The sequence below is a fragment of the Helianthus annuus genome, chromosome 5 (assembly GCF_002127325.2).
Source record: "Helianthus annuus cultivar XRQ/B chromosome 5, HanXRQr2.0-SUNRISE, whole genome shotgun sequence".
Lineage (NCBI taxonomy): Eukaryota > Viridiplantae > Streptophyta > Magnoliopsida > Asterales > Asteraceae > Helianthus > Helianthus annuus.
Window position 1 is genome coordinate 148,235,050 of NC_035437.2, and position 10,202 is coordinate 148,245,251.

A 10,202-nucleotide genomic window follows, 5' to 3' on the forward strand; every position below is an offset into this window, starting at 1 on the left:
TTTTATTTATAGCGCAAAAACATATTTTTAAAAAATTAAAAATTAATGGGTCAACCCACCACGTTAACCCGAACCCAAGATTTAGCGAAACCTGTTTAGACCGAACTCAAACCCACATCTCTAATCCGTTTTTAGTTTGTTTGTATATGTGTGTATAGGATCGCAAAACCTCAATTAATAATTTAATTAGTTACCTCATCAGATTTAACCATGAATACGTCCAAATCAACTCCAAAATCATATAGTATAGGATTAACAGAAGCAAGCTTCATAGAAAGGAGCTGAAAATATGTTTATTAACTCAGAATTAGCAAAGTAAAGATATTTTCTATAATACTTGACCCACATACTATAAAATTTAGGGTAAGAGCAACTTACAGTTTCCTTTAAAATGCTTGTTAATCTTCATTAAACCTTGTACAAGCATATTTCTAGCCCCATAAGAGCGTATTTCACAGCCTTACATGGCTGTATAACAACCCCCATAGAACAAAAGTATTCCAACCCTATACGGGTATAATTCCCAGCCCTGTATGACTGTTTTTCGCAGCCATTTGCAGTTGTATTAGCCAGCTTTATGTGCATGTATAACAGCCCCTGAACAGTCTAAAATAGATACCTTTATTCCAGCAAATTCAAGATAAAAATGTTACTATAATTCTATGCAGTTCAACAACAATTTTCACATTTTAATAGGTAATAAATTATACATACTAATTAAGCAAAAGACATTTGAACAGTCATTTACTACTTTGATGCAGTACAGTACAACTCGTGTTATGAGTGGTTCAGGAACTCATATACTAAACATAACATATTAAAATCTTTCAAGAACATGATAATCATCCTTCAATAACCGCAACCCAAATAAATGTAATGCATATGCTTCATTAACCAAGGGTTTCATACTTCCCTCTATTCTTTAATGCTCCTCTATAATGTTCTTTTCCTTCTAATGTTTGACTTCCTATAAAGTGAATGTGTTGTTAATATACCGTTCACCCAAATGTGAATTCTATTTCTTTGGACAACTTCACATTTGAATTTTATCACACAATATCTGAAAAGCCATATTGATACGATTACTGAATCGTACATGTATATACCTGTGTCATCAGCAACACCGTTTTCTAGATCCACATCAGATTCTAATCAGAACCCCAACAATCTTTCCAGTCATCAAAGTCACAACGAAGTCCCAAAGATCACGTACTGGACCTTTGCATCACTATCCTGTTCTTTATTTTCCTTAAAAAAAGATGTGACCTTACTAACATCAATTTCCTTTTCTTTTCTCTTGTTCTTGGAACCTTCATCTTTGCTCTTTGCAACCTTTTTTTGGTTTCTGCTCAATGCCTTCCACCAAACCTTTTGATAATTCTTTTCCAGCTTCAACCCCATGTTATAAGAAAGCCATTTTTAATTTGACCTGTTTGAGACAAAAAAAAAATATAGATTTTAACTACCTTAACTCATTTAACCTACCTCTCTTAGCAAACATTTTCATTCGACCCATTTGACATTAAAAAAATACAAATATTATCAATGATAAATATAATTTTGAATAAAACCATTACTGCAAACTATAACTAAAAAAAGAACATTTAATCTGAGATCAAGAAACACTCACTGGGACAATATCAACTCCAAGCTGCATAAAAGAAGTAATCAACATAAGACTTTGATGCAAAAATAACTCTAAATGCTTAAAGAACATATAAAGATCACATACAGCTTTAGTTTCCAGATGGATGATCTGAGATCAGCAGCAACAGTCTGCAGATCCTCGGCACTGCTCTTGCCATCCCAGAATGATTCGAGAGCGAATTTCAATTCATATAACTTAATCATACCAACCAACAACAATTCACGTATAAAGTTTCAATAAACTTGATCCTTATTCAGTTATCCTAAACCATATAAATCTAAACTTGATCAGTTACGATCCAATCAGATAACTAATATTAATATGGATCATTACAAATTAATTCCCAAAAAAATTGGGTTCCTGCAGTCACAAACCCTTCACCCCTTCAGTGACGATCATATAATGAAACACATGCTTCCAAATCAATACATAATCAAAATAAAAGATAATCAGATCAACATATTGAAATGATAAAAGGGAAAAATAAACCCTAAATTCTGGACCGAAAGCACCCAAGCCCGTAGAAAGATTGAACATAAATGTTGAGATCGAATAAAGAACTCCACATCTATCGCCGCCGTATGCCGTATCCCAAAAAAAACATAAGTTTTAGGATTCAAATGGAACCGGTGATTAATGGAAAAAAAGCTGGATCTTCAATCTTCGATCCTATAACACATTCAAACAACTTAATCAAACCATAAAATCAAAAATGAAATCTTGTGACATCTATCTAACACACAAATCCGAATGATAAATCCAAACACATGGAACGGCTACGTAAGATTAAAATCGAAAGTGATGCCTGCGAGATGAAGTTCGAAGATGACTGAGAAGAAAAACATTCAATCGATTGAACTTCATATAACGATGAACAATACTGAAAATAAAAACATAAAAACAAAAACATAAAAACGAATAAGGAGAGAAGATTGTACCGTCGAGATGAAGATCGAAGAAGACAGATAAGAACAGGGCGGCTGTGATGTAGAATGGAGCGGAAGAAATGAGAAATCCTAAGCACGCTTAGGAGGATGGATAAACTGAGAGAAAGAATGAGGGATTAGAGCATCCACAATAGGAGGATTTGTTGGTGTTTTTAGGGAGAGAGAAAGTGATGTGGAGGAGAGAGAGAGTGATGTGGAGGAGAGAGGGTGTAGAGATGTTTGTGGTGAAGAATGAGAAAAAATGGAGAGAGAAAAGTTATGTGAGTGTAGAGAGGAGAGAGGAGAGAGAAGAGAGGAGAGAGAGAAGAAATGTGTTTGTGAGAGGGGCAAGTGAGAGAAAGATGGGGATTGGTTGGGCAAGTGCCACCTTGGCATTAGAAAAAATATGAAAAAGCATCCCTTATTGGGGATGCTCTTAGGTTTTTAGAACATTTATATACCCGGGTAAAAAAAACGGGTATGGATATCCAGTGCGGGATCCGTATAAAAATATCACTTTTTCCCACATTTTCCCGCCAAAACACCAAAATGGTTGCACCATGTGAGGACACGTGTCCCACACTTTATTTGTTTATTATATATATAGATTATACATTACGTGACCAAGCATGTGCCTTCCACAAACTACCCTAAACCCTAATCCACACACTTTGGAGCTACCATTCCTTTATTCCTGTTGACGCCATCTAGGGAGTTCAAGAACTCCATAACTTCGGTTCAAGGCTCGTTGATACTTCTACTTCACCGCTAGGTATCTCCTCTTGGCACTTCTTTTAATTGTAGGAGTTATACTTGGTCTCGGTAGTTAAATCTCATATAACATGGCTGTGTTTTTATTGCGTTGAGGATCTGTGTCGTTTGGTTGTTCGCGTGGGGTATAGGGTGTTAGAAACTATTTTTTTTATTTATTATTATTGATGTTTATTTGATCATGAGCTCGGTTAAGCCGCTAGGGTTTCGTTACGGGTTGAATCTTGTGTTCTGGGATAATTATACATGGTTATTTTATTTTACATCTTGGCTGATGCGTGATGATGGTGGAAAAATCTTGTAGGGCTCACGCTTATAACGAGTCTTATGTGCAAGTTAAATGGGTTTGATTATTCATATACGAAGCATGCACACATGTTCTTGTTAATAGTGTAGCGTATTATGACTAAGTCTTGCGATAGATCTGATTAACAACGGGTATGGTATAAAATAAATATTAGGTTAGGTTGCATGATCGTTAGACACAATATAAGAACCACTAGAACTCGCGTTAGAGCGCTAGAAACTGAAAACATGAATCTGTTCAACAATTACAGCCAGTTGGGTGTAACCTGGTCGTAATTATTGAAAAACTGATTTTCTGAAGTCTAAAATATACGTTTTCGAAAAACGCTTCAAATGGCACTGGTATCATATTTTTTTTAGGTTGTTTGCTATTTTTAAAGGTCCGTTTTGTACAACAGCAAAAGCTGCGTTTTTTCTGCAGAAAATGCGTGTTATGTTTTTCGTCATAACTTAAAACTTGGATAGAGTTAGGTCACGAAATTTGTACTGTGGATGGCCACTGATGTCGTTGTAATTCACCAACTGGAATTTCGTCAATCGGACTTACGATGAAATTTAAATGAATTTTTCCGTGGACTGCAGTTAGAAAGTGACGAATCTGATTGCAGCCTGGTAAATGATTTTTATAAAATAACTGGTAATGAATTGGATTTTGAGATTTTTACACAATAATATTTGGATCGTTTAAAACATTCTGTAAAGATTTTGGAATTTTTGGAATAAGGTAACTATTTTATTAAAATGCTCGAAAACAACCCAGTTTTGGATGTTAAAGCCGAAACGACATAAGTAGTAATTTGCGTGTTTAAATGTCGGGTATGTTATCTGAGGATGATCTAACATATTATATGTCAATGAAAGTGTTATGTGCAATATCGTATGCTTGCTTTTGAATGGTAATAGATGGGAAGTTTATATGGGTGTGAATGGTTAAAGTGAGTGCATGTTATGTGGTAGATGCGTGTAGGAAATTCGTGCTTATTTGAAGTCAATAATAAACTAAGCGGTAATCATACTAGGACGTGATTGACCAACACCGATTGTTAGCTACTGTAAGAGTTCAACCGAGCAACCAAAGGTGAGTTCACACTCTTAAGGCATGGGATTCCCGGTGGGTTGGGAATGGGATTAAGAAGCTAAGATGAAACCTGTATATTCACCACTAATAGACTACATTTAATCCTGCGTATTCTCGGATTGGGAAGAATACGTACCTCTGTCCTCGAATTGGGAAGGATGGCTACACTAAACCTGCGTATTCTCGGATTGGGAAGAATACGTACCTCCGTCCTCGAATTGGGAAGGACGCCTACAGTAAACCTGCGTATTCTCGGATTGGGAAGAATACGTACCTCCGTCCTCGGATTGGGAAGGACGCCTACATTTAACCTGCGTATTCTTGGTTGGGTAGAATACGTACCTACGTTCTTGGTTGGGAAGGACGCCAATATATAACTAGTCTAGTGGTTTACAACATCGGGTAGCCCCCACTGATTATGGTTTGGGAAACAAGGAATTAGGTAACTGGTGGTTATCGAAGCAACTCATGCATTTCTATACAACATTAAAACTGGACAACCAACTGTGAACTTTGTTGTTGACTCGTTGTTACATGCCTTGCAGGTCGTTAGGTACTTATGGAGCTTGCATGGGAGCAGGAAGAGTCGTAGTGGACATGGACAGTGTGCGCCATGTTAAACTTGCTAAACTTATAACTTATGTTTTGGTTTTACGTTTTACGCTCCCGCTGTTATTTTGAAGTTGGTTAATTTTCTTCTGGACACCAATTATATTGTGCTTAGTTTTCTATTTACTTTAATTACATTGTTCAATATGATTGGTGGCTTGGTACTGGTCAGTCACGCCCCCTGCGGTGATACTCTGCTTGTGGATTTTGGGGTTGTGACATCCTCCAAGCCAAGCCAACCTATGGGACCAAAACTGAATCATCCTTATACTTTTGAGATTAACCGTTCGGGTCTTTCAAGTAGGTATTGTACCAAGTTTCACACTCCCTCTCAATACAAATTTCTATTGTTACACCAAGATCTTTCACTTCCCGTAACGCTTGCACTTCTTTGAACTTAATTCTTGGACTCGCCTTCATCATAATATCTGCAGGTTTCTTTTTTTCCTGTTTACAACTTTGCTAGTTTCGAGATTACATGTCAGAGCATTCTTTAGAACTAGTTTACCCAGTTTTGAATAGGAAACAACTTTTGCTTTCTCAACTTCATGACCAAACACTATGGTTTTCAAAACAATTATTCCATCCAAACTTGATGCACACTCCCTCTCGAACTCAACTCCTTAATCTTGATAAACCGTGATATAAGATGAAATTTTCTCTTCGCGCAATTCAACCAACGTGGTTTCTCTCTCGTCTTGTTTGGTCACAATCATGCTTTGATTATCTGTAGTATCTTCTTCAACCGTAATTTCATCATCACCTAGATTCGGAATAACAATAACAACAAAAAGTCTAGTCAAGAAAAGCCCAGACACACCTCGTATCCTAAAGGCACACCCCGTGTCTCGGCACTACAAGACAAAAGTTGACTTCCGGAAGATTTGGAAGATTCTGGGGGACCCACAAAGTTGACTACGTCCCGTGCCTCGCAAACACGCCCTGTGCCTCGCTAACTGAGAGTAGTAGGTCATCTAGCCAGGCACGACAAGTGCCATCCAAGCATGCCGCGTGTTTGGCGCCCAACTAGTCTATAAATATAGGCTCATTTCATCTTTTTTTACTTTGCTTATCTTTTCCTCTCTTCTTCACTTCACACTTCTCTTCTACCCCAATATCTCTAATAATTGTAATCATTAAGAAATACTCAAGAATCATTAGTATAATCAAGCTTTTGATGATTAATATAATCTTTTCAAATTTGGTAAAAACTAGTTTCATGGCCATTCTTGGCAAGATTCTTGAGGGTGTTTGAGGGAAACTTACCCCCTTGATGTTAACAAAGGAAGATCATGGGTGAACAAGGTGTGTAATAGTGGCTTTAGTTAATTAATAGTTTATTGAAATGAGTGAAATATCAACGTCACCATTAACTTGGGTCATAAGTATTTCAACTATATTACACCCTTAAAATGCACTAATAATCTTGTGACGCCATTAACTTAGGTCGTTCATGTTTTCTATGTCTATATAGAGTGAAAACATGTTGATACTCTGGCAGGAGATTAAAGGTTTTATAAGGAATTCGAGTTGGGTAAGATTTTTCCTTTCCGCGGAGATAACACCAAACTGTAAAGGACTTGGATTTTATAATAGTAACTACCTTACGAGAATTGACGACTCACTAATAGACACATAGAACAAGTAATTTAAGCCCCTTAAACTATCTAATTAATTAATAATAAATCATACTGGTATATACTTTCCTTGCTAATTGGGCAGTACCGTTATGGTTTGATTCCGGCCTCGAGTGGCATTTCCCTTCTGATTCAAAGCGCGACAGGTTCGAGTGTGCTAGCATTCCGACCTAGATACTGCACAACACTACGCATGAACACACATAGTTCCTCGTCTGACATTCGAGCCATTGTTATCCCATGGTAAGAGCTAGTTAACGAAGAGGTCTGTTGATCCTAAAAACCCCTTTTCTTATCATTGATTACTACCTTTTTTTTTCCTCTTTATTTTTCTTTTGTGCCATTTTTAAAACTTTTACTTTCAGATTTGACTAGACGTTAACGAAGACGGGGTACTAAAACTCATTGTATCCTTGGACGACCATGGTATCTTACCATCACTATATTACGTCAACGATGGGTGCACTTGCCCAACGTGAAGTGTAGTGTGATAGTATTCTATTGTGTTTTTATAAATATTAAAACTTGAACTAGTGCACAAAACAACTAAAACTATAACATATTTTATAAGCAAACCACGACACGTCATTAATCCTCTAAGCACGTTAAATAATCCCCGATTACTTGATTTAGAAAGTGATCATTGTCATCTCTGATAAAAAATTGAAACCTTGGTCCAGAAATTAATAATCGAAACAAGTTTAGTCATTCTTGTAGATGCAGGTAAAACAAATATTTACAGTATCCTTAAGGTACAAAAGATATGGGTATATGTTCTACCAACCAATCGAAACAAGTTTAGTCAGTCTTGTAGATGCAGATAATGTATCACAACACAATTGTGAATCTTGTGGTGTTTATTTATGAGAGTAGGCTATGAAAGTCTCACATGAAGATCATACAACATCGCTAGACAAAAGAATTGTAAATTAAGGGATTAAGCAGAAAATCATTTACTCTAAAAGTTTTGTGCAACAGTCATAGAATATTGACACTCACAATTTAAAAGGATATATAAAGGAGCACTCTTTTTCCATCACTAAGTTTTATTCCATTAGGTTTTCTTAGTAAGATTTTTTATTAAACAACAGGAGTGTTTTAAATATATATTATTATGGTTATCAACAAATGTATAGATAGACTTTATACTATTACAGATATCTATATAACTATATAAAGCAAATCTGATGGACATTAACGTAATTTTACATGGCATACAAACTTTACAACAATATGTACAAGAAAATGAAGCCTTTTTAGAGGGGTTGAATTTGTATTTTAATCAAACTTTTAAGACACTAGAGGGGCACTCTTGGTATTGCAACCCTGGTGACTTTCCAACTTGCATAGAGACCAACCGATTTTTCTACTAGAGCTCATTCTCTCTTTCTCTTCCAAATCTTTGGCTCCCAGGCCCGTCACAGTTCTGAACCCTAATACCCAAATCCAGTTTCCTCTCATCTATACGGCATCCTCCATCTCCAAACACCACCTCCACTTTGCCGGTCACCCACCCTCATCAAGCACCGGCTGTCGCCACCACTCACACGATCCATCTCCGTCGCCGGTCACCCACCATCGTATTCCTTCTCCACCCTGAACCCCAATCGCCGTCAGACACCTCTTCTGCTGCACACAATCATCATCACCCGCAGGTCGCCGCCCTGCACCACCACCCTTCTACGTCACTGTCATCAGGTATGTCTCCGTCTCTTCTTTCTCTCTCTAACGATGTTCCGAGACACCCATCGTCCTTGCTCCTACACGTTTTATGACAACAATTGGTTCAGCTTGTTGCATTTGTTTTATTGCATAGTTCTTGTGATATGATGCTTTATTTTATATACTTTTGGTGGTAAAGGCTCCCGCATATTGGAATTCTTCCACCGATAATCTTCAATGCTGGCTAGGTATGTATGATTTGTATTAACATATGTGTTTTGATGAGTTAAAACATTTTGTGATTACCGTTAAATTATTTCAACAGGTTTCAGGTGAAAAAGAAGCAGTTTTTTTCTCAATTTCATGGCCATTACTTCATTTGGAGTTGTTGGTACTTTGATCTCGTTCGCCATCATATCGATCGTATGTTATTTGCTTACAGTTATAGTAGGCTTTTGTGATATATACTTTGGTAACCTTTTTTGTGTGGTTTTTATATTTTTATGAAGTGTTTATTTGATTGTAGAATAATATAATTGCCAAGCTGACTTTCATTACAATTAACCGACTATATAAAGGTACAATCGAATCTCCTATATTTGCAGATGATATTTACTGCTAAACTTATACAATATTAACATAAATCAATTCCATAAATACGGGCTCTATTACACCCCCGCAGTCGAAGCGGGAGGAGGACGGATGCTTAGACTGGAGCGAAAATCGTCAAAAAGAATCCGAGGAAGGCCTTTAGTGAAAATGTCAGCAACTTGGAAGCGAGACAGAACATGCAGAATACGAACCAACCCCTTCTGAACGTGCTCACGAACAAAGTGTATATCTAATTCAATGTGCTTTATACGTTGATGTTGCACAGGGTTTCCGGATAGGTAGATGGCGCTGATTTTGTCACAGTAGACTAGAGAAGCTTTAGAAAGCGAGTGACACAGCTCAAGAAGAAGATTGCGTAGCCAGCAGATCTCGGCAACCACGTTTGCAACGCAGCAATATTCGGCTTTGGCACTAGAACGTGAAATGGTAGACTGTCGCTTAGAGGACCAGGAGACGAGATTGTCGCCTAGATAGACGCAGTAACCTGAGGTTGAGCGGCGGGTGTCAGGAGAACCGGCCCAATCAGCATCGGTGTAGGCACGGAGAGACAGAGGAGACGAGGAGCCGAGGTGAAGACCAAACTCAGAAGTGCCTTGGAGATACCGAATGATGCGTTTTAGAGCATTCCAGTGTAAGGCAAGGAGAGTGCATATGCATGCATATTTGTTGAACAACGTATGTAATATCCGGCCTGGTGAAGGTGAGATATTGCAACGCATCGGCAAGACTGCAATATTGGTAGGGTCTTCAAACAGAGGACCGGGTTCTCTACTCAACTTGCTTTGCGTGTCAACGGGTGTTGCGGCGGGTTTACAAGTATCCATGCCCGCCCGATGAGTAATGTCTTTTGCATAAGCGTGTTGAGATAGGAATAAGCGGTTGCCGGTGTGAGTGACAGAGATGCCCAAAAAATATGTTAGCAGACCCAAATCTTTCATGGCAAATTCACCGGT

At 37.7% G+C, this 10,202-nt stretch overlaps 1 long non-coding RNA gene across 1 annotated transcript; it reads right to left on the reverse strand.

Moving 5' to 3' along the window:
* Nucleotides 1–227: 227 nt before the first annotated feature.
* On the reverse strand, nt 228–2,685 carry LOC118492575. Its single transcript, XR_004894556.1, has 4 exons — nt 2,587–2,685; nt 1,107–2,317; nt 379–606; nt 228–281 (listed from the first exon to the last, which is right to left on the reverse strand). It is a non-coding gene; the product is annotated as an uncharacterized LOC118492575 (long non-coding RNA).
* Nucleotides 2,686–10,202: the final 7,517 nt, after the last annotated feature.